General features: G+C 42.6%; 1 protein-coding gene across 1 annotated transcript in view; it reads right to left on the bottom strand.

The window, feature by feature from the left end:
• The window catches only part of LOC124612493 (gibberellin-regulated protein 14-like), a 100,044-nt gene extending 95,973 nt beyond the window's left edge, over window positions 1-4,071 (bottom strand). The window contains exon 1 of the mRNA XM_047140730.1: window positions 4,046-4,071. The gene's annotated coding sequence lies outside the window, so the exon portion shown is untranslated. The remainder of the gene's footprint in view (window positions 1-4,045) is intronic.
• Window positions 4,072-24,557: the final 20,486 nt, after the last annotated feature.

Raw genomic sequence — 24,557 nt, 5'->3', positions numbered from 1 at the left:
AAAGAGAATTTGACTTTTAGTTCGTCGGCTGTTACGATACGTTTGTCTTATAGCTGTAACCTAACCATCACCCGGCACTAATCCCAGCGGTGTGTAGGCAGCGAGGTGACAGGTTAAATGTGGAAGGTTGTGGTCGCAGTGGTATTGACACCTGTGGATTCCACCGACGACCGACATCGGCCGAAGACAGCCGATCGTTTCAAATCTGTACGTCACTACGTGTGCGGTCGCCTTGCAGCCGATCTCATCGCCCTAGCGTACAGACTTCGGACGACAATCGACGGAATTCAAATCAGTTTGTTTTCTTCGGTCGATTAGGCCGACTTTCTCACATACGAAATGTGAACTGATACAAAATATAAGAAAGGAATTTTTGGGATCCTATGGACGGAAAATTCATAATATACCAAAATCGGGACATAGCTCGGTATCTACGGACTGCTGTATTGGAAAACACAGGTAGACGAAATATTTGCTGTAAGTTTTATAGGTAAATTATAATTTAAAAAAATAATTGCTTCAGGTGTCCGCCTACTTAGCTGAGTGGTAACGTGCTTGCCTCCCTTGCAGTGGACCCGGCTCGATTCCCGGCTGGGTTGGAGATTTTGTCCCCTCGTGGACAGAGTGTTGTGTTGTCCTCATCATCATATCATCCTCATCACCGGCGAGCAAGTTGCCCAATGTGGCGTCGACTGAAATAACACTAGCATTTCGCGGCCGAACTTCCCCGGATGGGGCCTCTCGGCCGACAATGCCATACGCTCCTTTCCATTTTTTATTACTTCAGGTGAGAAAGGTAGCGTATCTTATGCTTAAGGTTACTGTAAGGGATCTTTTTGCCTTATGAAAAGTGGGCATTAGATGTCTACAAATTATAATGACTGCTTACTTGCGTTTTTGCGCCAGTAGTGTGACGGTTCTACGAGTTGGTTTTCTAAGTGTGGTGTATGTGTTTCCACTTTTCAAGTGTTCAGAGTCACTTATTGTAGAATTTAAGTTTGTCTTTGAAACATATGCCGAATGACAATCATTGAAAACTAATTGACGTATATATGTTTCGCTGAATCTGAAGTTGTGCAGAGTGTTTGTAATCTTAGTATTCATGTCATAACAAATCATCTCAAGTGTGTAATACAACTTCCTCTCTCCATGTATTCATAGCCTAAAACTGTTTCTTCCCATTACTGAGGAAAAAGTGTACAGTACTCGCCACGTTCTCTTCAAGACAGGTACAGCTCAATCAAATGGTTCAAATGGCTCTGAGCACTATGGGACTTAACATCTGACGTCACCAGTCCCCTAGAACTTAGAACTACTTAAACCTAACTAACCTAAGGATATCACACACATCCATGACCGAGGCAGGATTCGAACCTGCGACCTTAGCGGTCGCGCGGTTCACGACTGAAGCGCCTAGAACCGCTTGGTCACAACGGCCGGCCACAGCTCATTCGCATGGATTCTGTATCACTTTAATACTAAAAGCCGAAACGCAGCACTCATCTCAAAGAACATCAAGACATCCATCCCGCCCAAGGAGGCTAAAAACTAACCTCCTTCATACATAGATCCTAACCTAACATAACCTGCTTGATCTCGCCAAAAACTGATGGAAATCGGAGGCACTGTAACGAAACTGTCGGCCGATATTATTGGGCGACCTCTGGCGATCGTTGTCAGTGCCCCTGTGAAAGAAGCCTAATAATCGTAAGAATGCGACTGTACTCGACAGGCGTTATTTACGTTCCGCGAGAAGGAAGCTCTAACGTGACAACAACGAACGCGACTGTTCGGGATGGTCCATTGATCGTGACCGGGCCAAATATCTCACGAAACAAGCGTCAAGCGAAAAAACTACAAAGTACGAAACTTGTCTATCTCAAAGGGGGAAACCAGATGGCGCTATGGTTGGCCCGCTAGATAGCGCTGCCATAGGTCAAACGGATATCAGCTGCGTTTATTAAAATAGGAACCCCCATTTTTTATTACATATTCGTGTAGTACGTAAAGAAATATGAATGTTTTAGTTGGACCACCACTTTTTTCGCTTTGTGATAGATGGCGCTGTAATAGTCACAAACGTATACGTACGTGGTATCACGGTACATTCCACCAGTGCGGACGGTATTTGCTTCGTGATACATTTCCCGTGTTAAAATGGACCGTTTACCAATTGTGGAAAAGGTCGATATCGTGTTGATGTATGGCTATTGTGATCAAAATGCCGAACGGGCGTTTGCTATGTATGCTGCTCGGTATCCTGGACGAGATCATTCAAGTGTCCGGACCGTTCAAATGGTTCAAATGGCTCTGAGCACTATGCGACTCAACTGCTGAGGTCATCAGTCGCCTAGAACTTAGAACTAATTAAACCTAACTAACCTAAGGACATCACACACATCCATGCCCAAGGCAGGATTCGAACCTGCGACCGTAGCGGTCACGCGGTTCCAGACTGAAGCGCCTTTAACCGCACGGCCACACCGGCCGGCCCGGACCGTTCGCCGGGTAGTTACATTATTTAAGGAAACAGGAAGTGTTCAGCCACATGTGAAACGTCAACCACGACCTGCCACAAATTATGATGCCCAAGTAGGTGTTTTAGCTGCTGTCGCGGCTAATCCGTACATCAGTAGCAGACAAATTGTGCGAGAATCGGGAATCTCAAAAAAGTCGGTGTTGAGAATGCTACATCAACATCGATTGCACCCGTACCATATTTCAATGCACCAGGAATTGCATGGTGACGACTTTGAACGTCGTGTACAGTTCTGCCACTGGGCACAAGAGAAATTGCGGTACGATGACTGATTTTTTGCACACGTTCTATTTAGCGACGAAGCGCCATTCACCAACAGCGGGAACGTAAACCGGCATAATATGCACTATTGGGCAACGGAAAATCCACGATGGCTGTGACAAGTGAAACATCAGCGACCTTGGCGGGTTAATGTATGGTGCGGCTTTATGGGAGGAAGGATGATTGGCCCCCATTTTATCGATGGTAATCTAAATGGTGCAATGTATGCTGATTTTGTACGTAATGTTCTACAGATGTTACTACAAGATGTTTCACTGCATGACAGAATGGCGATGTACTTCCAACATGATGGATGTCCGGCATATAGCTCGCGTGAGGTTGAAGCGGTATTGAACAGCATATTTCATGACAGGTGGACTGCTCGTCGAAGCACCATACCACGGCCCGCACGTTCACCGGATCTGACGTCCCCGGATTTCTTTCTGTGGGGAAAGTTGAAGGATATTTGCCATCGTGATCCACCGACAACGCCTGACAACATGCGTCACCGCATTGTCAATGCATTTGCGAACATTACGGAAGGCGAACTACTCGCTATTGAGAGGAATGTCGTTACACGTATTGCCAAATGCATTGAGGTTGACGGACATCATTTTGAGCATTTATTGCATTAACTTGGTATTTACAGGTAATCCCGCTGTAACAGCATGCGTTCTCAGAAATGATTAGTTCACAAAGGTACATGTATCACATTGGAACAACCGAAATAAAATGATTAATCGTACCTACGTTCTGGGTTTTAATTTAAAAAACCTACCTGTTACCAACTGTTCGTGTAAAATTGTGAGCCATATATTTGTGACTATTACAGCGCCATCTATCGCAAAGCGAAAAAAGTGGTCCAACAAAAACATTCATATTTATTTACGTAGTACAGGAATATGTAATAAAAATGGGGGTTCCTATTTAAAAAACGCAGTTCATATCCGTTTGACCTATGGCAGCGCCATCTCGCGGGCCAACAATAGCGCCATCTGGCTTCCCCCTTCATGCTAATCAAGTTTCGATCTTTGTAGTTGTTTCGTTTGACGCTTATTTGGTGAGATATTTGGCCCGGTCTAGAGCAGTGGACTTCCCTGTATAGCGCAGTGTTAATTGCGATCGGCGGAGTGTAGTTCAGTGTGTTAGTACCCGTGTTCCCTCAGTGGCTTCCGCGTATTGACTCTGCAGTGAGCGACCGACTGTGGCGTCTGCACGCGGCTGTCGTACTTTTTGCAGACTGACCTGTCACAGAGCGAGCGCACATAGAGCTGTCGTCTGCAGAAGAGCAGGTGTGCCACCAGTGCGGGGCCTTATATAGCACGGTGCCGCCTCCCCTTGACCTTTACGAGTTCTGCACGCCGTTGCCAAGCGAGTCTTCCGAGAATTCCCGGTGTCGCGCCGTGCCGCGCCGCGCCATCTGCGGATCCTCTTTGCTGTCGGCCAACAGCCTTCTCCAGCCGACACGCATCGCCAGTCGCGGCCAATACGTGACTCCTCCCTGCTGGCCTTGATCTTCAAAACCAGCTTACGAGTTTGTTGCACAGGGTACGTTCCGCTCTGCAGGCGGGCGGTGAGTCACTGCTGTGCAGCTAAAAAGCTAAATATCCGCAACGAATTCTATCCACATCCAGACTCCGCGGATCACTATGAAGTTCATGGAAGCAATCATATTTTTTTACCTTATTTCACTATTTCTATGGGTTTTCTTCTATGAACTCACTGGAGTTCTTGACTGATATAGTAAATCTCGATCACGTTTGCTAGAGTCTGCAGAGATCTTCCTTTTCTTTTTAGCAAGGTTAATATACTGAAAGGAAGCACAGAGTTCTTCGAAAGATTCTTTGAATTTAATCGTCAAGGAGAATCTTTTTCTTTCAGATTTACCCCAATTTCCTCTTGACAGGCTGTATTTGTTTGTTTCCTGCTACGTATCCGAAGTTTTGGTAGGTACTTCATTTTTTAACATTAAAAAATTATGAATCTAGACTCAATTCTCTTTGCTCATTTTATCATTTTAATCGAATGCTCTGGCTTCTAAAAGTATTGTTTCGTTTTACTAACTTTTTCGATTATATCGAAGTCAGCGTTGTTAGGTTCAAATGGTTCAAATGGCTCTAAGCACTATGCGACTTAACATCATCCCCTAGACTTAGAACTACTTAAACCTAACTAACTTAAGAACAGCACACACATCTATGTCCGAGGCAGTATTCGAACCTGCGACCGTAGCAGCAGCGCGGTTCCAGACTGAAGAGCCTAGAACCGCTCGGCCACAACGGCCGGCCGTTTTAGGTGAGAGTAAATTCCCAGAATCCAGGAATTTTAAAAATTGTAGTTTGATCCGAAACAATCTTAACAGCTTGCACGGGTGTTGCGTGGTATGTTGTGCTGTGAAACAATTGTTAAGAAAAGAATTCGATACTTTGCGCCATTTTCGGGATAATAGAATTGACGTTGACTAGTCAGACCGTTACCCGAACAAATTCAAACACCCCGCTGGATACAATTAGCGACGGTTGGTGTCTCAGCGTAGACGATGGCGCAGAGAGTGGTCAGCATCTGGCTCGAGTTCGATTCTTACTACCGTCCCATGTTCAGTTTTTGTGTAGCTCTCTTCTTAGGTTTTAGGTAACCAAACGAAGAACACGTTTGGCGACACTGTCAGTGGCGGGTCTCTTGAGTTTGCGTATGCAACGGCCTGACTGTCTGACTTCAATGCTAATTAACTCGAAAATGGAGCAAAATATCGAATTTTTTTCTTGACAATTATTTCTCAGCACAACCTACCCTACAACATATTTACAAGCTTTTCAGAGTGTTTCTGACCACACTCTCGTCTATATTTTATATTTTCAGCTCAGGAGCTAGAGGTGGTTTTACAAGAGTTTAGAGATATTTAGATCTTTATATTTTGCCCAGCGCACTAGTCTGAAAACGGAACTATGTGCTTGAAGTTTAGTTCATTGTCTATTAAATGCTTGCCGATATAAGATGATATATGCATTTTGTTTGTCTTGTTCTGGTATATCAATTTATTAAAATTCAACTTCAAGTTGTTGCTGTGTTTTAGAAAACATTTAAATCAAAACATATGTCACGATCTGCAAGTATCATAAAATAAGACTGGCGTGGCCATGTTTCACCATAACTCTCGAAAATAACTGACTGCACTTTTATGGTGAGGAGGACTAATGCCATCTGGTGAATGAACTTTTGACTTAACCACAGACTTGATGACTATTACTCTGAAAGGGAATATGTTTTGCAGTACAGTGGTTTGATTTATTACGAAAAAGGAAACAACGAAAACGAATCGATTTGCAACGCTTCAGCTCTGAACCCTCCAATTAGTATTCATCCTGGTTACGGCAGTTTGTATTAAAACATTTACAGAAACAAAAAAGTTTGATGGAAATAATCAAACTATCTCTCACTCCAGAAAACTAATTTAGTAACATCGTGGGTATTCCGACGAGATCTGGAAATGATGCTGAGCGAAAGTGCGTCACTACTGGCAAACAAATCTGCACAGCAAACATCAGCGCGCTCTAGTGTTACCTGATACTCCGTTACTCCGTCACATGACATTCTCCTCAACTTTCGGATTACATCGATGGATTACACAACTCAGCCTGAAACCGAGTTGCATAAAGCGCTCGCTCTTGCTGGAGAGTTTTCAACACACACAGACGTTTCCTTTGTGCGAAAAATGTTTGACGTGTAGTTCGAACTGAGTTGGGTGATGAGGAAGTATATTATTCGTAATGCTTGAAACAACTATGTTTTCATTTTACTGGTTAGTGTGTGGTGCAGCATGGAACCTACAGAATTAATGAGTATATAATGGTTTTACACTACTGGCCAATAACATTGCTACACCAAGAAGAAATGCAGAAGATAAACCGGCATTCATTGGACAATTATATTGTACTGGAATTGACATGTGATTACATTTTCAAGCAATTTGGGTGGATAGATCCTGAGAAATCAATACCCAGAACGACCGCCTCTGGCCTAATAACGGCCTTGATACGCCTGGGCATTGAGTCAAACAGAGCTTGGATGGCGTGTACAGGTAGAGCTGCCCAAGCAGCTTCAACACGATACCACAGTTCATCAAGAGTAGTGACTGGCGTATTGTGACGAGCCAGTTGCTCGGCCACAATTGACCACACGTTTTCAATTGGTGAGAGATCTGGAGAATGTGCTGGCCAGGGCAGCAGTAGAAAAATTTTCTGTATCCAGAAAGGCCCGTACAGGACCTGCAACATGCGGTCGTGCATTATCGTGCTGAAATGTAGGGTTTCGCAGGGATCGAATGAAGGGTAAAGCCACGGGTCGTAACACATCTTAAATGTAACGTCCACTGTTCAAAGTGCCGTCAATGCGAACAAGAGGTGACCGAGACGTGTAACCAATGGAACCCCATACCATCACACCGTGTGATACGCCAGTATGGCGATGACGAATACACGCTTCCAACGTGCGTTCATCGCGATGTCGCCAAACACGGATGCGACCATCATGATGCTGTAAACAGAACCTGGATTTATCCGAAAAAATGACGTTTTGCCATTCGTGCACCCAGGTTCGTCGTTGAGTGCACAATCGCAGGCGCTCCTGCCTGTGATGCGGTGTGAAGGGTAACCGCAGCCATGGTCTCCGAGCTGATAGTCCATGCTGATGCAAAGGTCGTCGAACTGTTCGTGCAGATGGTTGTTGTCTTGCAAACGTCCCCATCTGTTGACTCAGGCATCGAGACGCGGCTGCACGATCCGTTACAGCCATGCGGATAAGATGCCTGTCATCTCGACTGCTAGTGATACGAGGCCGTTGGGATCCAGCACGGCGTTCCGTATTATCCTCCTGAACCCACCGATTCCATATTCTACTAACACTCTTTGGATCTCGACCAACGCGAGCTGCAATGTCGCGATACGATAAACCACAATCGCGATAGGCTACAATACGACCTTTATCAAAGTCGGAAACGTGATGGTACGCATTTCTCCTCCTTACACGAGGCATCACGACAACGTTTCACCAGGCAAACGCCGGTCAACTGCTGTATGTGTATGAGAAATCGGTGGGAAACTTTTTCTCATGTCAGCACGTTGTAGGTGTCGCTACCGGCGCCAATCTTGTGTGAATGCTCTGAAAAGCTAATCATTTGCATATCACAGGATCTTCTTCCTGTCGGTTAAATTTCGCGTGTATAGCACGTTATCTTCTTGGTGTAGCAATCTTAATGGACAGTAGTGTACATAATAACCCAATATCTGTACACCTTAAAGCACATTAACACACACAAACTGCTCTCAGTTAAATGTGTTTCTCATTTACAACCAAATGTTAGGGAAATCTCACCAGGGCATGTATTGAGGTTCTGGACCCAATCATACTTGACACCACTACTTTGGTTGAACCACCAATAAGGATCTGCTCTACAGATCTACAGGACGGTCTACGACTGTCTAATATTGCTGTACTATTAATAAGAAAAAAAAACAACAACATATATTTCTCTCACTCACGATTGCAAAGCTCATCGACTGCTACATTTTATGACATGTATGCCTCCTGCGATGTTTCAGAATAAGAGCAAACGTTACGGAGACTGAATGGAGATTCAACCAGTTTAAAGCTCTATTGCGAGGTTCATACATACACTGCCCCTTCACATTACGAGTACTGTAACCACCTGTCAGCCGGCCGCTGGTGGCCGAACGGTTCTAGGCGCTTCAGTCTGCATCCACGCGACCGCTACAGTCGCAGGTTCGCATCCTGCCTCGGGCATGGATGTGTGTGATGTCCTTAGTTAGGTTTAAGTAGTTCTAAGTTATAGGGGACTGATGACCTGAGATGTTAAGTCCCATAGTGCTCAGAGCCATTTGAACCATTAACCATCTGTCAAAAGCGTGAATAACCACATTTTGCAGCGCAAACTGCTGCGAGACCTACTGGAAGAGAGTCATTGATATTCTGAATAGTACCGACAGGAATGTGGAACCATGCTGACTCCAGTACAGTGCCTAGCTCCGCTACGTTTCTCGGTTGAGGCACCATGGCACGAAAAGGCCGATCGAGGTGGTCCCACAGATTCTCGACTGGGTTTAAATTCTTGAGTTTGGTGGCCGGGGGTAAACTCATCCTGGTGGTCTTCGAACCACGCTCGTACCCTCCAGTACAGTGCCTGCTCCGCTACCTTTCTCGGTTGAGGCTCCATGGCACGAAAAGGCCGATTGAGGTGGTCCCACAGATTCTCGACTGGATTTAAATTCTAATTTCTGTGGCCAGGGGAAGACTCATCCTGATGCTCTTCGAACCACGCTCGTGCGCTGCGATATGTGACACGTTGCATTGTCGTGCTGGTAGATGCCATCGTGCCGAGGAAAAGCAAACTGCATGCAAGGGTGGAGAAGACAAATGCACACTTGTGTTACTCCGTTATGCTTTCCAGCATTACGACAATATCCAGGTTATGCCCTCCGGCCTGGACCTTTCCGACGATTGTTGCAGGTTGTTTGCTTTCAAACGTTTCACGCCGTCCACGCCAATGTTCATCTGTCCGATGGAGCGTAAAACCTGATTCATCTGGAAGGAAAACCTGTCGCCACTCAATGGACGTCCAGTTGCGGTACAGACATGCATAATCCGGCCTTCGTCGCCTATGAACAACAGTCAGCATGGGTGCATGGACCAGGCGCCTGCTGCGGAGACCTATTCGCAGCAACGTCCGCTAAACGGTCGTTGTGGAGACACTTTTGGTAGCCTCTTGATTCATATAGGAGGTCAGCTGCTCACCACATACTTTCGCCTGTAGACATATCCGCAGCCGTCATTTCACCCCTGTCATATCTCGCCCGTGGCGCACCATAATTGGATCGGCGCCGGTTTTGGATAGCGACGTTTTGCCACGCACGGATTACTTTAACCGAGGGGGCACGCGAAGTGTTTATACAGGGTGTTACAAAAAGGTATGGCCAAACTTTCAGGAAACACTCCTCACACACAAAGAAAGAAAATATGTTATGTGGAGATGTGTCCGGAAACGCTTACTTTCCATGTTAGAGCTCATTTTATTACTTCTCTTCAAGTCTCATTAAACATGGAATGGAAACACACAGCAACAGAACGTACCCGTGTGACTTCAAACACTTTGTTACAGGAAATGTTCAAAATGTACTCCGTTAGCGAGGATACATGCATCCATCCTCAGTCGCATGGAATCCCTGATGCGCTGATGCAGCCCTGGAGAATGGCGTATTGTATCACAGCCGTCCACAATACGAGCACGAAGAGTCTCTACATTTGGTACCGGGGTTGCGTAGACAAGAGCTTTCAAATGCCCCCATAAATGAAAGTCAAGAGGGTTGAAGTCAGGAGAGCGTGGAGGCCATGGAATTGGTCCGCCCCTACCAATCCATCGGTCACCGAATCTGTTGTTGAGAAGCGTACGAACACTTCGACTGAAATGTGCAGGAGCTCCATCGTGCATGAACCACATGTTGTGTCGTACTTGTAAAGGCACATGTTCTAGCAGCACAGGTAGAGTATCCCGTATGAAATCATGATAACGTGCTCCATTGAGCGTAGGTGGAAGAACATGGGGCCCAATCAAGACATCACCAACAATGCCTGCCCAAACGTTCACAGAAAATCTGTGTTGATGACGTGATTGTACAATTGAGTGCGGATTCTCGTCAGCCCACACATGTTGATTGTGAAAATTTACAATTTGATCACGTTGGAACGAAGCCTCATCCGTAAAGAGAACATTTGCACTGAGATGAGGATTCACACATTGTTGGATGAACCATTCGCAGAAGTGTACCCGTGGAGGCCAATCAGCTGCTGATAATGCCTGCACACGCTGTACATGGTACGGAAACAACTGGTTCTCCCGTAGCACTCTCCATACAGCGACGTGGTCAACGTTACCTTGTACAGTAGCAACTTCTCTGACGCTGACATTAGGGTTATCGTCAACTGCACGAAGAATTGCCTCGTCCATTGCAGGTGTCCTCGTCGTTCTAGGTCTTCCCCAGTCGCCAGTCATAGGCTGGAATGTTCCGTGCTCCCTAAGACGCCGATCAATTGCTTCGAACGTCTTCCTGTCGGGACACCTTCGTTCTGGAAATCTGTCTCCATACAAACGTACCGCGCCACGGCTATTGCCCCGTGCTAATCCATACATCACATGGGCATCTGCCAACTCCGCATTTGTAAACATTGCACTGACTGCAAAACCACGTTCGTGATGAACACTAACCCGTTGATGCTACGTACTGATATGCTTGATGCTAGTACTGTAGAGCAGTGAGTCGCATGTCAACACAAGCACGAAGTCAACATTACCTTCCTTCAATTGGGCCAACTGGCGGTGAATCGAGGACGTACAGTACATACTGACGAAACTAAAATGAGCTCTAACATGGGAATCAAGCGTTTCCGGACACATAACATCTTTTCTTTATTTGTGTGTGAGGAATGTTTCCTGAAAGTTTGGCCGTACCTTTTTGCAACACCCTGTATACTTAGCCATTTCGGAGATGCTTCCACCCTTGGTCTGAAAGCCAGTGATCATTCCCTTTTGTTCTTCAGATAAATCGCTCCGTTTCCGCATTACGATAACGACTGCACTGTTTTCCGCGTCCCCCCTACACGTTTTATATACCCTCCACTGCTAGTGCTGCCCCGTGCTGTCTGTGGGTGGTTGCTGCACACTGACGTTGAACGTAGGCTGTGGTCACGCTACTGTGACTGGATCGTGTAATTCTTCGCAACTGTTGGTCAGAGACTTGGCGAGGCGGAGGCATCGCCCTGGCAAGCATCCCATTTCTGTGTTACTGAGAAGTAGAACACATAAACAGAACTTCAGGCACAATTCATTACCAGGCAAAATGAGAGCTATGTTTTACAACTCAGCAGGACCTACGCACCTCCTCAGCTCCAAGTTGAAGGGCTTATGTAGGGATCTCCTTACTATTAAGCCTACAGAGCAAGTGCCCCGTCTGAACATCGTGCTAAATGGCATCTTCGAGTTAACGAAGCTGGCTGAAACGTGTTCTACGTTTAGAATATCACACAACTGGTGCCTGTATACTTCCGTGCTGGCATACGAACGTTATTGTTTGGGTCCAGGTCCTTCTATAATCAACTCGCATGCTGTTCTGAAGCCTCGTCAGCTTTTTATTCTGTCAGTTTCTCAGAAACTTGTGCTATTTCTCCGAAACTAAGCCCTAAATTTCTTCCCAGTGCTACTGAAGGTTGAGTGTCGGGGAATTCACACTTCGGACCTGACTATAGAGGTTATTCCACAGTTCTTCAAAGGACTTAACGTCAGGGGAATGTGGCGGTATGGAAAATAATTTGATTGATAAGACACGCCATTGAGCCGGTTGAACACACCCCATCCAAAGGAAGACATCGAAGCATGTCAGAGGCGTGCTACTAGTTTTGTTACCGGTCGGTTCGATCAGCAAATTAATATTATTAAATTGTTTCGTTAACTGTCATGGGAATCCCAGGAAGTGATACGACATTCTTTTCGCGAAACGCTACTGAGGAATAATACTTTATCCATGTTGGATCTTGTGAACTCTGCGCTGTTAATGATTGTTCGTGACTAATGCAACCAATACTTTGAAAATGCTTCTGATTTCAGTTACATAACCGGTTTAGGGCTACCACGTTCAGCTTCAGATGGCTAACGTTTGCACTCACACTGATGTTTTGGTCAACAGCCTGTCGTCTGGTCTTGCACTGCAGAAGAATATTTGAATATTTAGAGCCATTTTACATGTCGTTTCATTAAGAAAAACATGCTAATGTGCCTCGTTTATTTAGTTACTAGCTGTCACAACGGCTGCTCTCGCATATCAGTTGTTTTGTTACCATGAGTGACCATAAGTAAGCTGCTCTCACGTTTTTGTTCTGCGGTAGGCATACAGTAGCTGAGCGGTAAGTACGGAGGAGACTATGCATCTGTACATTATACTACGTGTACAGTGTGCAACAGCTCTGTTAACATTTTACATTTTAACGTGGTTTACGTTCACCGATGTAAAAAAGACGTTCCATTCATTACGTCACGTTCTTAGGGCTGATTCTGTTTTTTTTTTTTTTTTTTTGTTTTCCTGAAGTAGCTCTGTTTTTTCCCGGGATGCAAACTATCTCCATACGAAATTACGTCGAAATGGCTTCAGCTGTTAAATCTTGAGGAAAACGTAGAGAGTTACTTTCCCACTTAATAATATTGGTATGGAAGTTTGAACTAATCACTTTAAGGACTGTATAAGAATTGTATTCCAGCTGTTAACCGCGACTGCACTCACATATCAGTAAACTGAAATGAAACGTGCGTATGGCTCTATTGGCCAAGAGACCTCGTTCGGGATGTTCGGTTGCCTTTTTATTTATGCCACTTCACCAACTTGCGCTTCGATGATGATGAAACGGTGATGAGGGTAACACACACACGCCCATTCACGAGCGGAGAAAATTTGACCCGGCAGGGAATCGGATCCGGGAACCTGTGATCAAGAATCAGCAACGCTGACCACTTTTTTTAAATTCTCGCAATATATTCTTCAACGTCTTTTTTCTTTTTCTTGCCCTATTATTTTCTGTAGTCTGATCTTACTTTGGAACTTAAATCTCTTCACGCAGAAAATGGAAGGACAATAAAATAAAATAAAAAGTCCCCACTTCGACACTCCGCTCAAGCTGCGTTCTCTGCTGAACAAATGAATGTATGTCCGAGGGTATCCTGTGACTGAAACTCTCTGAAGAGAGGATGTCATGTTAGACTGATGCTGTGCAACTTCTGTTTAGTTGGAACGTTCCCATAGATTACATCAAACGAAGTGGGTTCTACATCGGCCGGTAAAAAATTTTAATGAACATTTCACGAAACTCTGCTCCAGTCTGTCGGCGGGTAACTCCTGTAAAGTGGAAGTGATGGTTGATGCCGAAAGGCTTGTAGGTAGAATAAAGCTGTTGGGTGGTGGACGGATTCCTCTCCCATGTAGCAATCCGTAACCAAATGCAACTGCACATAATGCGAAGGGGGTTCTGTGTCAGGTGGTGACACGTCAACTGGACCACAAAAGCCACGATCAGTTTATGCATATCAGTAGTTTTGCTATGACTGGTGGTGACGGCTTTAAAATAAAATGTGGAATTTCTAAAATTGTTAAATAGCGTTAAACTGATGGAGAAGAAAATAAATAATTTATAGTTTGGCGCAGCGCAAAATTTTATAACATTTGTACCTGCAATAATGTCGGCTGTCCCCGCGTGTATGCCTGTTATCCGCGGCTGTTTTCAGATATCATCATCAAATGCAGCTTCACTAACAGCCTCTCATGTTCTACGTGCAAAAGCACGACATCTCTGTGTCTATCGTCCAGAATGTAAATGATGCGCTCGTTGTGAGTCTTTGGGCGTCTCAGAAGCTATAAGAGATACGTGACGCTCAGCGGCTACAATGCGACGCGCTTGTGACTGATATTAATACGGAAATACGGATCAAGCAAATTGAGAGTTGTATAAACATGGTATTCATTACGTTGAGGCGTATTATGTAGAAAATTTTGATAAAGATGATAAGGCTCAAAAATCAAAAGAGTAAATACTTTTTCAAAGAGTAATTGTCCCTCCATATTTCGCGCTATATTCTTCAAGTCAAGAAGTTTCTTGCAGTACACACTTTCTAAAGTAGCCTGTGTTATTCTTCAGAGTTCAAGCTATCCCAATACCAAATTACATCACAATCGGTTCAGCACTTTAATCGTGAAAGCATAAAGTTACGTTCACATTTATAATATTAGTGTGGATAAGATGGAATAGCTGTTACACTACCGCTCATTAATTTCAATATAAACAATAAATGACATCTATTCCTCTGTAGATAAGGTCTAATACCGTTGGTACGGTTGAGGAAGCAAAGGAATAGTGCAACAATTGTACACATGTCATGATTTTAGTTTGTGGTCATCGAGATACGACAGTATCCAACAAAAAATATCGTGTACGTAAACCTTATGTAGCTATCTGATATGTTTGTTTACCTATTTGCCGATGGACGCCGCATTTGGTCCACTTGTGTTGTTCTCTGTAGTGATGTGTTGTCCGCAGCGAACGGAAAGCATTACTACGATACATAACATGTGGTTCCTGCACGTCAGTTTCCTTGTGACATTGAAGTGTCCACATCGCTAGTATGGCTCCACGGGTGGAGATAACCATACAAAAACATGCTGCAATTGTAGCACTTAGACAAGCAGGTTTATCTATTGGCCAAATTGCGAAACAGTGTAGTGTGTCTATTGGGGGACTGCAATACACCTTTCACCGCCAGAAGACAACAGGTAGCAATAAGGATATACCACGACCAGGACGATTTCGTGAAACAACTCAAAGTGATGATAAATGTATCACAATTACCAGTAAGAGAAATATATTCAAAGCAGTGCCCCAAATTCGTACAGAATTGGTAGAAATGAACACGACAACAATATCTGTTGCAACAGTAAAAAGGAGACTGACTGAAGTCGGCTTGAAAGGGTGTGTCACAGCACGAAAACCCCTTCCAAGGGCCACAAATAAACAGAAGAGACTTGAACGGGCTACAAAAGATCGTAACTGGACATTGGAAGAGTGGACGAAGGTGTTATTCATCGATGAATCGAAGTTCGAGATGTTTGGAAACAGAAGTAGAATATTTGTTCGCCGATTTGTAGGGGAAAGGGTAGCCCAGCAGTGTGTTCAACCTACAGTTACACATGGTGAAAGTTCTATTATGGGTTGGGGATGTTTTTCCGGAGATAGAGTTGGCGACATTGTGAAAATAGAAGGATGTATGCATCAGAAGCAATACCACCGCATGTTTCAGTATCATGCAATACGCAGTAGATTGCGCTTAGTAGGGAAAGGGTTCACCTTGCAATCGTATAATGACCCAAGATATCGGTCGGCATACTGTACGAACTACATTGCATGAAAGGAAAAACAGAAAATACTGAATGATATGGTATGGCCACCCCAAAGCCCCAATTGTAATCCCATTGAAATGGTCTGGCGTGAAGTGGACAGACGTATCAGGGAAGTTAATATATCCAGCAAGGAACATCTTTGGAATATTTTTAAAGATGTGTGGAACCATACAGATACACGATACCTACAAAAAGTGTTTGGCCCTCATGTCTCGAGTTTGTGAGGCAGTCATTAAATCCAAGGGAGGATACTTTGATGAAAGTAAAATATAATGATTGTGATTGTATTATATATGAGTAAGGTAATGTAATTATATTTTGTGAGAAATAACGCTTGATTTTGTATTGTAAATCTGAAATACGAGGGTGTACTGAAATTAATGAGCGGTAGTGTACACTTAAAGATATTGCAGTGGATCGCAATTTGTTTGTTGTGGTCTTTCTGCTCTGCCAGAACGTTATGTAAACTGTATATTGCCGTTTGAAGACATAATGCAAATAAATTCTTAATCTGAGGATCAATCATGTGCTTTAGACTCAATGTTTTTGTTTACAATGCAAAGAGTATCTCTTAATCTAAGATACAAAGACGTCAATAGTTTTCTATCAACTAAAAATGGCACAGTAAATGAAACAGAGTTATTTGTAAATACCATGAGTAACTTCCCCCCCCCCCCCCCCCGCCCATCCCCCCTTCCCACCCCCCCAACCCCTCATATAAAATTCAGCGCTGAATAACAGACAGATGAGAGTATTACTTTTCTTGATTTTAAAATAAAAATCTGAATGAGAAGCATGCTTTTTAAATACATAGAAAACCCTCCACCACAGATATAATTACAAATAATTCTTTGTGCCACCCTACAAAGCAGAGAAACGCTGATTTCAGACCCATGTTAAACCATATACATTAAATTATTTCACCTGCGAAGGAGAAAAAGTCGATGTTATCAGAATTTCAGTGAAAATAATTGGAAAGAGCCACAAATAATAAACAGCCTACATGATAATATTAAAGAAAAAAATAACCTGCAGAAAAGTAAATACTTGCATGGATTTCCTTCATAGGCACGACCTCATACTAAGTCGCAAATCTTCTTCGACGGACTGTAGTTCAAATACGTTTCCACAACAATAATACTGCGCAACGGATCATAATTCATGGCACCAGAACCACCAGCCTAGGCCTTTAAAAATCAGGAATTCACAAGATTATTTACGACGACTGCCACAGTTTTTATCTTGCCTAGACTGGCAGGAGCTTTAATATAAGACAATATGAACACATGGATGCCTTTAGATCGAAAAATTCAAATAAACCTGTATGAGAGACTTACATGGACAACATGAATATTCTAACATTCAGAATGACTTGCAGATATTACTAACAAAGGCAACAAAATGGACCTTCCACAGAAACTAGAAATATTCACGCTCACAGTTCACCCCATTACATTCTAAATGAGGAACTGGAAGTTGTTAACAAACAGTTTCTACCTAATTTTATTTTGCTGTTCACACAAAGTAAACATAGCGTGGAACTCCAACAGTTACAAATCCATACAAGAATATCCTTACTGCAATAAAAACACACATTACGACAACTGTTATACAAGGAAAGGAACAGACACCAAAATAGAATAGTCTAATAACAAATCTTTTAATTTTTCACGCTTCCCAAAACAATCTAAAAAAAACTTACATGTACTTGTATTTTAAATAACCTGTTCATGTCACTATAAAATTTCGTCATGCTAAATTCTGATCTTGAGCGTTTGTATTACCCTCATCCTACCCTCCTCATTTTTCATTTTGTCTTGCCCTCAACCAGCATTAAACTATAATGATCATTGAAAGTTCTGCATATATAAATGTGTGTAAGTGTATGTCTAACTTTGATATGCAGTCTGATGAATTCATAATCAACATCCTCTTCATTTGCTTCCAGCAAGCCAGGTGCGCTGTTTATGAACAATTTGCCTCTATATTCCTCTATCTTGGTATTGTTTCTTCATGTTTCTATCCATGTTTTGTTTTCACTGGCGGTTAGCCTTCATCGTCTTCCCGTGCCCAAACTACTCGAGCCGTACAGTAAGTCTCTCATTGACAGATCAACTTGCAACTTTCCTCTGGTGTCTTCATTCCTAATTCTTTTTAGTCTTTTGCAAGGCTGATCACAGAAACTTCATTTCGCATCTTTGTGATTTGTTCAGCACTCCAAGCTGTGTGTAATAATAGGCAGGAGCTGCGTTTTAACATGACATGTTTGGCTCTCACGGGAACTCCCTTGTCCCACTCAAGATTCTTCACTTGATGAAAGCATTTAGATCTCTGTGTTACTCTGTTCTGTGCTTCTAGTTTGGCAGTTCCATTCCTTGATATTGTACTTAACGGGTAATTGAAAGCTTCCACACATTTAATTTTCTATCTGGCAGCAGATTGCCCTGTTCGTAATCATTCCTACAGTGTGCTTTCAGTTGATACACTTTGACCTTCACGTTCCATTCATCTAATCCATCCCGTACTTCTGGTTCTGTTTCTCCCATAACAGCTACATCATCAGCATAGAAGAACATTGAGATCACCATTTGCTATTTCCTTGATTTCCTTTATAATCCTTCCATAATTGCAATAAAAAATAACGAGGAAAGTGCACTACCCTGTTGCACTCCTCTCTCTGCCCTGAACAAGTCTGGTCTGCCATTATCCACCTGCACACAATTTTTGCAACCTTTAGATACTATTTTCAACTTTCTTATTAGGAAGTTTGAAACCGTTAGTTTTTCTAAATACTCTCAGGTCTTAGACCTTGGCGCGCATTCATACGCTTTTTCTAAATCCATGGACGGGACTACGAGATCTTTACTCTTTTCCCAACAACCTTTCCTAAAGAATCCTAGTGCAAATATGTTTGTTGATACTCGACTACTTCTGAAGCCATATCTTCCCTCTTCAATCAGGTTTTCTAACAAAGATTTGAATCTTTCCTCAACCTTTCCCACTATCTTAAGACAGCGTGACGACAGGGTGATTCGTCTATGATTTCTCCTACTACCTTTCCTGAACAGTGGTTTTACAATCCCCTCTTCCAGTCATCTGGTACTTTATTTTCCTTCCAAATGACTCCCAATGTTTGATGCAGGCAAAGTATTCCTTGGATGCTTACTACCTCGATCTTGTCTGCTGTCAGTTCATCTGGCCCGGCTCTTTCCTCCTTTCAGTTGCTTCAAGCCATTCTCAGTCTCTGGACAGGTAATATGTGGTTGTTACAATTTAGTTTCTGGTAAATTATTTATTTCCTGTTCCTCTTCTATTATCTCCTTGCCATTCAGAAGTATGTTGAAGTATTTTTTCATTTCTACTCTGATATCTTCCGCATCTCGGACTATAGCTACTCTAATTTTCTCTTTCTATCGCTCTTAAGCTTTCGCTCTCTTGCTTTCTACCAATCCGTATAGCATTATCTTATATCCATTGCTGTCCTTCTGTAGTCTTTGGGAGAATATTTCCCAACCTGGGTCTTTTTCTTCTTTCATAACGTTTTAAACACTAAGTTTCTTGTCCCTATATGCCTGTTCCAATATACACAATTTTTCAGCATCTGCTGATTTTATCTCGTGGGTTTCGGTTTGTTTCTCCACATCTTTGCGGTTCTTTGACATTTTTCGTTCCGAAATAGCTTCCTTTACTCTGTCATTTAACCAATTGGTTTCCTTCTATTTATTTTAACACAGACTTCTACAGCGCAGATTACTAACGCTGTCTTAAATCTTTCCCGATCTTCATTTGCGCTACCTGATTCATTTGTTGGCAACTTTGCAGTTATCAAACGTTGACAGATGTTTTCTTTTCTGCTTCCTTTAGTATTCGTTCTTTGATCTTAGGCATCTTTCTTGGACAGGTTGCAATAGTCATTTTCTCCTTCCAGTCACTGTCCAATGATGACTTTTAGACCTCATACTCTTCCTACAATGTGTTTGTCGGTTACCACTAAATCAATAACTGAATTGCTTCTTCCATATAAGCCATATCTGGTGATTTTATGGCTGTCTATTACCTTGCAAGAAACGTTCATAGTCAAAATGTTATTTCTTAAAACCAAGTCTAAAAGGCATCCTCCTTCTTCATTTCTTGCTCCATACTCAACAATACCCAGCACTTTTTTCATATCCATATATGTCTACTCTAGTTTGGGCATTCATAGCATTCGTTACCATGATGTTATTTATCTGGATTTGATCTTCTAATTCCTGGAGGAAGACGTCTTTGTCCTCATTGCTACATCCTTGTCGTGTGGCATTCGCTTGTACAATTGTAAAATCAGTCTCCCAAGTATTTATTCTGACTTTAATGGTTTCTCGTTGATACAGATGACATTTGAAATAGAATCAATGTTCCTGTGAAGCACCAGACCCACTCTGCATTTTATTGTTTCGACGTTCATGCCAGTACAAATTATAACCTCCTCTCAGCTTTTTTGAAGTTTCTACTTTTCATCTCTTAATTCAAGTACTTATATTTTGCTTCTCTCCCTCATATCCACTTTCTCTTCGGTGTTTCCTAATAGTGTTGATAGCTCATATATTTCATTAAAATTACCACTGCTAGTTGTCGAAAAAGAGGAGAAGAAACTGTTGCCGAAAGCGACTTGCCCTAGATAATGTTCACTCTTAGAGTACAAGCATTTTTCTTTTATTAACATGTTACACATCCCGTACATCTTCATTGCTCAGTTTGCGGCTGTGTTCAATAGGAACTGAATGGTATTTTTAATTATTTGCTTAATGGATATTGTTTGCATTGTAAAAAAAAAAAGAAATAGAATGAAAAGCACATGTGTGACGCTCAAACTGACGTGAAGAATGTTACGAACTGTACCATATCGATTTATTTGCAATATGCCTGTAAACAGCACTACAGAAGCTTATATATCGTCCTGGAAAACCAGAAGAACCGCGACAAAACAAATCGTTGTGTACTGACACATCTGTAAGCTATACAGCTGTTTCACCTTACATCAAATAAATGAGGCACAGTAGCATGTTTTATCAGTGAAACAACGAGTAAAGTGGTTCTAAGTGTTAAACAATCCTTGTGCAGTGCAGGAGCAGACGATATGCCACTAACCCTAACATATATGTAACTGGAAATGCCAGCCAACTGAAGATGGACGTGGTAGCTAAGGCGGTGAAATAAAGCATTTCAAGAACTACCGGGTGGTTAAAATTAAACACTCACTTTTTGACACGTTGTAACATGGAAACTAATTACTGTACGATTATCAAACTTGGTAGCATTAATGCCTAGAGTATGGGGTGCAAGATTTCCATGTGTCACAGCGCCACCGTTCAGTTCCATCTATGGCCATCAGGCGCCGAGATCGTGACTCACAGTCTCACACACCTTACCAAACGCACTGCACTTGTTGAACAAAAGGAGCAGACCAATATTGGTAAAGCTCTATTATCAAAACAACAGTAACGCTGCAGCTGCACTTCGAGAATATCGCCGGCTGAAAGGATTACGGAAGGGTCCTCCTTCTCCACCTGCTGTGCGGAGCATGATGAAAAAGTTCGAATCAAATGAAGAACTGGGCGTCGCGGCGAGTCGCTCCGAGAAGATGCCGATGACCGGTTGCACGACAGGTACTTGGATGCTGCGCGCAGTTCCCAATCGTCAGGCAATGTGCTTGCTGTGTCACGACAGTTGAACATCCCGTGGTCCCTGTACGGAAGGTGCTTCGAACCATTCTCAAAAGGTATCTGTACAAGATACGCGTTGACGTCGCTCTCCACTTTCTCACAGGGACTGAAGTTGGCGAGGGCTGGCCCTGTACCATCCTATGGACAGATGAAGTTCAATTTTCTCTGACGGATGAGGTGAACACACAGATGTGCCGAGTGTGTGAATCTTCACCTCCAGTCACTGTGCATGAAGTTCCTTTGTATGCTGAAAGTGTCACCGTATGGTGTGGCTTCACAGCTACGTTCATCATTAGCCCATTATTTTTTAGCAGGTAGGCGCTCAAGGACCAAAGACGTACAGTGCAACTGGTCAGCGTTACATCGATGTACTTCGCCAAGTCGCCGTTTTTCCATCTCTTCATTTGTCAGTGGAACAGGGAAGGTATGACTAATTCTGGTACAAAGTACCCTTCGCCATGCATTGTACGATGACTTTCAGTGTTGATATAGATGTAAATGAGTGGTTTAAGGTCACAATTCGTTAATTTATGGCGAATGCCTCCATCACAGATATGCAGTTTAAGTACTTTCAGACAAACAAAAGTATCTTTATCTCGAGGCGCCGCCCTCAAGACATGTACAAACAGCATTTGTGTGCACATTTATTTTTCACGACCTTACACATTGCCGTAACCAGTTTCGACGAGCCAGTAGTTACGATCAGACTGCCAATGGATAAAAGTAGATAAGGACTCTTTATAGAATGAGAATGTATAAAAGCTGCCATCTTACTATCTAAGTTGTGATGAAACAATTTTTTTTGAGTCATTCGTCTTCGTTCGTCTCACGTGCCAACTTCCTCACATCAGAGTAACATTTACTCTTAACGTCTTCAATTATTTTTTCAGCACATTACAACCTCTGTCTTCTCCTACTGTTTTTGCCCAATAACGTTCACTCTGGTACCGTGGATCCTATATCCTGATGTCTTAACACATGTCCTATCATTCTGACGCTTCTTCGTGCTGCTGCATCACTCTTATTCCTTTCGTCGCTGATTCTGCCGAGACTCTTCTCATTTCTTCTTTTATAAGCCTCATAATTTCCGATATCAGTGTATAACACTACGTCTCAAACTCATTCATTATCTTCTTTTCCGGTTTCCTCAAAGTCCAAGATTAAGTTTCGTACAACAGCGTGCTCCAAACGTACGTCGTCAAACTCCTTCCTCAGTTTCAAAGCGATACAGGGTACTAGTAAACTACTCTTAGCGAGAAATTCCCTATTCGCATTTCATAACCTGCTTCTGGTAGCTTCCTTGTTTCGTCCGTCGTGAGCAATTTTTCGTTCAAGGTAGCGGAATCGTTTATTCGTCCACTTCGTGGTGCCCAGTTTTTAGGGTAAGCTTATCGTTAACCTCATTTGAGCTACTTCTAGTTATTTACATGTTTCGTTGATCTCCCAGTCTTTGTTTCTTTTACCGTCAATCCACATTCTGTGCCCGTTAGACTGCTCTTACAATTCAGTAGGTCTTGTAATTCTACATTTACTCTGACGATATCAATATCATCAGAGAATCCTTTCATTCATAAATTTTCACTCTTGAACTTTTCTTTAATTTCTGTAATTGTTTCTTCGCTGTGTTGATTGGACAGTAGCGGCTACAGATTACACATTCGTTACAAGTCGTTTATAACTCGAGTGCTTCTTTCTTGACGTTTCAATTTTATTGTTAATTCTTGGTTCTTGTACATGTTGTATATTATTCGTCTTTCCCTACACCTGACGCATATTTTTCTCAGAATTCGAACATCTTTCACCAGTTTACATTGTCAGAAGCTCCTTCTAGGCCTTCAAATGCTACGAAAGTGTCTTGATTTATCTTTCGTCTTGCGTCCATTAAGTGCAACGTCAGGTTTGCTTCTCTGGTGCCTTCGGCTTTCCTAAAGCCAAGATCATCCACATCTAACGGATCCTTAATTTCCTTTTCCATTCTTATTCATTCAATTCTTCCTTTTCCATTCTTCTTCATACTATTCTTTTCCGCGAATTCGATGCTTGAGCTGTTCATCTGAGTGTGCGATTTTTCGCGTATCTTTCTACTCGTGCTATCTTCGGAAATGTGTAAGTGATATTCTGCCAAAAGCCCGATGCTATGTCTCCAATCTTATAGATTCTATACACCAACTCGAGCAGACGTTTCATTGCCACTTGCACCTTTGATCCTAGAAAACACAAGGGAATATTATCTATACCTTCTGTCTAATCTGACACAAGTCTTCCGAAACTTTGGCTTGAAACTTTGGCTTCAGTAGTGGATCCCCTTTGTCTTTTAGATAGACTCTCACTTCTACTCCTACCAGGATAGCAGTGGATCACCCTCGTAGAGGATTTCATTGTATTCATTTCACCTATCCGCTCTCTTCTTTGTGTTTAATAGTCCAATTATTATTGTACTCTTAATGTCGAAACCTTTGCTTCAGATCATTTGACCTTTCCTACATGATGAATCTGTCATTCCAATGACATTTTCGTTTTAGATTTCTTCACATTTTTCCTCTGGTTTTAGCTTCCCTACACCTGTTATTAGTTTCCTTTCTAAACAACTCATATTGCTGTATTTCTGTCTGTTCCTGAACGTTTTTGTTTCCTCTTCTTTTGTCGATCAATTGAAGTATTTCTCCCGTTATCCAAAGTTACTGTCATTTTTACGGTTGTTCATTCGTTTTCACGTGATTTGCATACTGTGGTATTATCATCACAGTATCTACAGCTTCTTCATCAACTTAATTTTCTCATTATGAGAGTATTGAAGGGCGATCTGTTTTAATTGTAAAAACCATTCAAAAACCAAAATGGCACAAAATATTTTTTATTCAAGGCAACCGGCTTCAAGATGACAGCTAACTGTGGAAACCGGTTGTCTTGAATATAAAATATTTTGTGCGATCTTGGCTTTTGAATGGTTTTTACTCTTCATCAGTACTAAATTGTCATCTAAATCCATACTCCAACCACAGCATGCCTTATAATCCAGTGTCTCACTAACGAATCTGTCTCAACATGATGTAA

Source organism: Schistocerca americana, chromosome 4 (genome assembly GCF_021461395.2).
Source record: "Schistocerca americana isolate TAMUIC-IGC-003095 chromosome 4, iqSchAmer2.1, whole genome shotgun sequence".
Taxonomy (NCBI): Eukaryota; Metazoa; Arthropoda; class Insecta; order Orthoptera; family Acrididae; genus Schistocerca; species Schistocerca americana.
The sequence above is the reverse complement of the archived record's forward strand: the minus strand, read 5'-3'. Positions and strand labels throughout refer to the sequence as shown.